We start from the raw sequence: 6,110 nt of genomic DNA on the forward strand, positions 1-6,110 counted from the left end.
TAAAGTTTGAAATTAAATGAAAGATTTTTTGTTATCAGAACATGCATTTCTCCTCATTGTGAACATATATTGCACTCATGTTCAGAATATATGGTACGTTACATGTCTTTTATAATCTGAATATATAAAGTGCATACATGTCCCCATATAATTGTGAATATATAGCGCATACATGTCCCCCATATAATTGTGAATATATATAGTACATGTCCCCATATAATTTGTGAATATATTCTACATACATGTCCCCAATATAAATCTGAATATATAGCGCATACATGTCCCCATATATTTGTGAATATATATAGTACATGTCCCCATATAAATGTTATATATAGTAAATGTATGTTCACATATATACACAACCAATATATTATATATATTTACATATATTACTCAATATATGGAAAGCGGCAATTACTGATGTATTATCACATATATTACAATATATTATGACAATATATTATTCAATATATATATATTGTAATATATTAACACAATATATTATTCTATATATCTTCAATATATTTTCAATATATTTTGTAGATATGAATAAATATGTTTTTCATGTTGATTATTAATCAGTATCAGTTGGTGTAGCCAACAGCAAGATTTCCTTTATTAAATCTTTTCAATTAACCAGTAAATCAGAAAACAAAATAATGCAATATATTGACAGTTAATATATGGGGAAATATATTTTCTTTGCGTAAGGGTGTGGTGTGTGGTGTGTGGTGTGTGGGGTGTGTGTGTGTGTGTGGTGTGTGTGTGTGTGTGTGTGTGTGTGTGTGTGTGTGTGTGTGTGTGTGCATAAAGCTTAAGCTGGAAAAAGAAAGGAATAAAATGTTATTATACTAATTGTTTTGATTGTGAGCTTTAAACTGACGTTTTTCAACATCTAAGGAACTACTCTCGATTACATCACAAGTTATTGGCAATTTCTTTTCATAGATTAAATTAACTATTACTTATCGTTAAGAGACTTAAAGTTAATTTAAACCCAGACAAAGAAAAGTGAATAAAACGTTTAAAAACTTGGAAAAAACTTAATTTTTTGCTTTTAAAGTTGAAGCCAATTTAGACTTACTTTTTACAACAAATAGGAAACGACCTAATATTATGTTACACGTTTCTTTACTTTTCTTTACGAGTTTGTTTTGATGTTGAACTTGTTGATCAGTGGAGTCTGATGGAGGCAGAAGGTTCTCCAACGTTTTCATAGGTCACTACACCTTCATCTTCATCATTATGCACCTGTACAAATAAACACAACACACTTGAGAAACTGATATCAAATGGAAGAAGTGAATCACCTCTTTTGCAGCAATCACTAACGTAATAAATAATACAATTAGTACTGTTTCATTCTTATTGTAAAGACTGAAATACTAATAACACAAGCGTTGATTATTTAGAAACTCACTGCATTATCATCCGTCTGTGCTCTGTTCCCTGAAAAGACAAGAAAGAGTAAACTTCAGTTTCAAGTCTCAATCCGGCTTTATCTAATATTAATTAAATAAAATGACTTCAGTGAATGTTCTCACCTTTAGCTCTCGTCCATATCGTGACCGTCACCACAATTATTATGAGCTATGCTAAACCGACAGACACGATGATGAACCTCAACCAATCTGGAACAGAGAGAAAAAACATTTAAAATATTTTGGCAGCAGCTTACTAGACCATTTCAAATCCTGCGCTTCAAAGAATTCACATGTTTCCTTAATATTTATTTGGTCTAACATTTATAATGTAGGCTGCATAAGGAGTCAGAGAGATGGATGTTAGTCACTACCTTGTCCTGGGGGATCATTTCTCCCTGCTGGTGTGCTTCCTTTTGGTGAGGATTCAATGAAATCACAAAACACAACACAAGATATACAAACAACTTTAAGTTTAACATCTGACGAGACTTAATGAAACGTAATGTAATCTTTACACTTAAAATCATCAAATAAAATAAAATGTACCCGTTTTCTGACACGAGGACTGGGGTCCAGCATCACACAGCAGAGTTTCTCCAGTCTCAGTATCTGTCACGTTACACTTGAGCGACTTTTGATCAAGATGAGAAGCAAATGTCACCCTGGATACACAGGCACCTGGTCTTATCTCCACGTCATTCTGATTACCCTCGTACACCCACTTCACTGTGTGTTTACACTCATTGTATGTCCACACAGCGCAGAACAAGGTGACATTATCATTTTGTTTATCTTGAGTTACTGAAAATAGAGATAATGTGAGAGAAAGACAACAAGAGTATAATTAACTTTATCACTGATATCATAATTATTGTTGTGTTATAGTATATTGACAGTATGAGAGGAAAACATTATGATGTAAATACTCACTGTTAATAACAGACAGAAGAACAGGAAAGTCTGGACCTTGTTGTTTTCCTGATCTGTTGAACTGTCTGCAGGTAAAATGACCAACATCCTCAGGTGTGATATTTCTTATAACCAGAGAACAGTTTTCTGTAACACTCAGTCTGTCTGATTTAGCTTTGGAAATCACGTCTGTACTTATCTGCCCAAGATTAATCAGCTCGTTTGCTGTTTCCCCATGACGACTGTAGACCCAGGTAGTACTGTTACATTTGTGCTGATGTTTTATCACATTTTCACAAGGCAAAGTGACATTATGTCCAGCTCTGACAGTGAGGAAGGGGGAAGTTTGTCCAGTGACTGCTGTTAAAGATAAAAGAAAGAAAACATTGAAAACAGTTTCTTTATAGTTATGTATGAAGATGATAATACATAAAACAAACGTTATCAAATGTCCCTTCTCCAAGAATCCACCCATAATACTTTGTTCAAAACAAACAGCAAACTTGGCCCTTCACTCAAATCAGTTTTAGTTATTGAAATACTTTAAGTAAAGTTTCTTTAGTTCATGTATGTGTTTTTCATCCTTACCTGTAAACTGAAGCAGCAGTATCACCACTAATGTTGAATTAATCCGTCTGAATTCAACCATCGTGTCTCTGCGTCTCTGTCTCTCGCTCTCACGCCCTCAACTGACGTCTCTGAACTAATGACTCTGTAGAAGAGAGAAAGATGTACTTTCTTTTGAGGAAGTTTAGTTGCAAAAACATTTGTGCAAATATGGTGCTAAAATACAGCATTGCATTTAAAAAAAAAAGTGACGTTGACGGAGCACATTGATGCTCACGTGACTCAAACTCCCCGCCCACCAGCATTTGACGCCCATGGTGCAATATGGTCATAGTGGGGGAAATTACTAATGTTTTAGTGGCTTGAGAATCAGTTGCTTCTTCAAAGTGGCTCAGTGTTATTTTCTGAGTACTGATGGGGAAGTGTTTCTGTGAGAATGTGTTCAACAGCAGCAGCAGCAGAGCTCTGGAGGTGTTACCCTCTGATGATGAGCAGACAAGCATCAGACATCATCTGTTTGTTCACACCCTGTAAGAACACAATTGGTCAGAATAACCAATATCCTTAGATGGCTTTGTGGGCAGTGCAGAAGAGGAGGAGCGAAAAAACTAAACAGAAGTTCACTCCTTGAAACTCTGAACGTCTGTTTTCTATTATAGTCAGATCTAAAGATAACGGTATGGACGGTTTTAATAGTATCTCTCTAACAGAAATGCTTACATGTCAGTGTGCTATTTTTGTAACTATGCTCCATAGGTGTATAAAAAGGACTGTATACAGAGTTGGAGGCGGGACCTTGTTCATTGTTATGAGAGTTGGTCAGGGACACATGAAGTCAAATTGGCCTGCCTCTCGAGAGCAAAAGTACCCTTAAGCCCCGCCTCCAATCTGCAGCTTCAAGGCCAATCTCGTCTCAGTCAAATGAATGGAGAGGTTTAATATCTCTGGATTCAGCTTTTAGCACATTTTACAACTTTTAGACCCTAGTGATTTAAAGAAGGGCTATACAAGTGTTCGTACTGGGTAGTTGATTTAGTTTTTTTAAAAGATCTGCAGATATACAGACGTCTCTTTCCCAATGTAAGTCAATGGGAAAAGGATTTTGGGCCCAATAGGTGCGTTCACACCGGAGTACTTTGGTGTACTTTTCCCACAATAGTTCATCAGAACTACGATATATTTGCGTTCACACCAAAAAGCCCCAGGAACTAAAGTAGCTCAACTTAGTTCGTCAGACCCGCTTTTCAGTCCCTGCTAGAGAGCAGGGACTGTCGTGGGAGAAAGTAGTTCGTACGTCTGATTGGCTGTGCGGAATGCAAACCACGCCCGTTTGACTCTGAATTTTTTTTTGGAAGCGGCCAATGTATTTGCTCGCTTACCCGAAGAGATTACTTTTGTGAAAGCAGTTATTATAGCAACACTAAATAAATCATCGGAGCGGTGGAATTGATGAGGATGTCTCGGCGCTTCTGGCGATTTACTCGGAGGACGCGAAGCGCGGCATTCAGAAGCTTCTACTGAATGCAGTTTCCGTGAATCAGCAAAGTTAGCAGACCTGGCAAAGTCATGTCGGGACGACTACCAAGGTAAAATAAAATACATGCACTGCACTGTTTTAATCTGCACAATACTGGTCTTAGATGTACTTTTATTTGCTCAGTAGATCGAGCTAGCCATGCTAGAACTTGCTAACGTTAGGTCCAAGCTGGCTAACAACATCTAGCTAGCTAGCTATTCTCAGCCATGCCCGCTATGAACACGTTTTGACTTGTGAATAAGGGTGCAATGTTCTGTAATTTGCTTCACTAACTCATGGCACTAATCGTGTGTTTCAGGCGAGGTGTTTCTCTCAGGATTAGAAACTAGTTTTCCCCTCCGGGATAAAACGATAATATAACGTTAGCAATTAGCATGCTAGCTGGACATAATGCTACCTCTGTGGCTACACTGAATGCATAGAGGTAAACAATAGATTGTAGTTGCTATAATTTCAAGTAATTTGCAACATTCATTCTACATGTTAATGGTAAAAGCTTAAACAGTTGATTACCTGCATGCCACAGAGACTGATGTTCTAATATTTTTGCACATTTAAGTAGAAATGTAATTGAAATTCTATTTACTGCCTAAACATTGTTCCTTGTCATAGTATTATCCTAAATAGTTTGACCTTGTTTCCTCAGAAGGCTTCTCAGACTACATGGAGGATCCCTCAGAGAAACACAGTTTCCACGTTCAGTTCCCCCCCGCTGAGAGTAGGCAGCTCCACACCCTGCGCCCGGTCAGCGGACACCATCAGGACTACTATCTGATCACAGAGGATCCCATCCTGACCGCTGCTGCCATACTGCAGCAAACAGGAGGGAACGGAGGTGAAAACACACTTTATACATTTAGATATGTGGAGCACAAAGAAAAGTGTTGAGTTTAACTATAAAAGTATTAGGTTCAACTAACCTAATACCGTTATATGAACTTTGCTGTGTTTTCAGCGTAGCTTTGTAAAGGTAACATTTAGCAGCTAAACTGTGGATAACAAGTAAACCACATTGGTTTGTTATTCAATATGGCCGCCAAAAGCTTTTTGAATCATTACATGTCACTTGTTAGACGCTTTTATCCAAAGCTTACCTACTCAATACTGTGGGCAATCCCCACAGGAGCACTTTGGGGTGAAGTGTCTCAGGGACACAACGACATGCTGACTGCAGTGGGGTTTGAACCTGTGCTCCCTTGATCCGAACACCAATGCACTTATCCACTGCGCCACACGCCTCCCTATCATGTCCTGAGAGCCCTCCATCCCCCAATTGCTAGTGCCTTCACCATTTAAAATGTTAATAGTCAAATCAAAGGTGTTCCCCATGTTCCTCCTGTTGTGTGCCTGCAGAGACAGACTCAGAGGTGGAGATCGCCCACAGTGATGACTCTGACGTGGGGGGCTCTCTGTTATGGGCTGCTCCCCTTCCGGTATTTGGACAATGTTGTGTCGTTGTTGCGATTAAACTGATCTTGTATCTTGCATATTTCACCTTAGGAAAGTGGGCACGCGATGACAGCTTCCTTGACACCATCATGGCGATGGACCGCCGTGCCATGGTCAGCAAGGAGAATGAGGACCTGCGTGCCAAGGAGATGCACGACGAACGGCTGCTGCATTCACACAAGGCCCAGGAATCGAGGTGGAGCAACAAAATACCTTTCAGG

The 6,110-nt window shown here is 38.7% G+C and overlaps 1 long non-coding RNA gene across 1 annotated transcript; it reads right to left on the reverse strand.

Moving 5' to 3' along the window:
* Positions 1-1,023: 1,023 nt before the first annotated feature.
* LOC117496494 lies at positions 1,024-2,132 on the reverse strand. The gene is made up of 5 exons (XR_004557289.1): positions 1,974-2,132; positions 1,799-1,837; positions 1,548-1,634; positions 1,424-1,452; positions 1,024-1,254 (listed from the first exon to the last, which is right to left on the reverse strand). It is a non-coding gene; the product is annotated as an uncharacterized LOC117496494 (long non-coding RNA).
* Between the last annotated feature and the right edge of the window lie 3,978 nt (positions 2,133-6,110).

The sequence above is a fragment of the Trematomus bernacchii genome, unplaced genomic scaffold (assembly GCF_902827165.1).
Source record: "Trematomus bernacchii unplaced genomic scaffold, fTreBer1.1, whole genome shotgun sequence".
In the NCBI taxonomy this organism is placed as follows: Eukaryota; Metazoa; Chordata; class Actinopteri; order Perciformes; family Nototheniidae; genus Trematomus; species Trematomus bernacchii.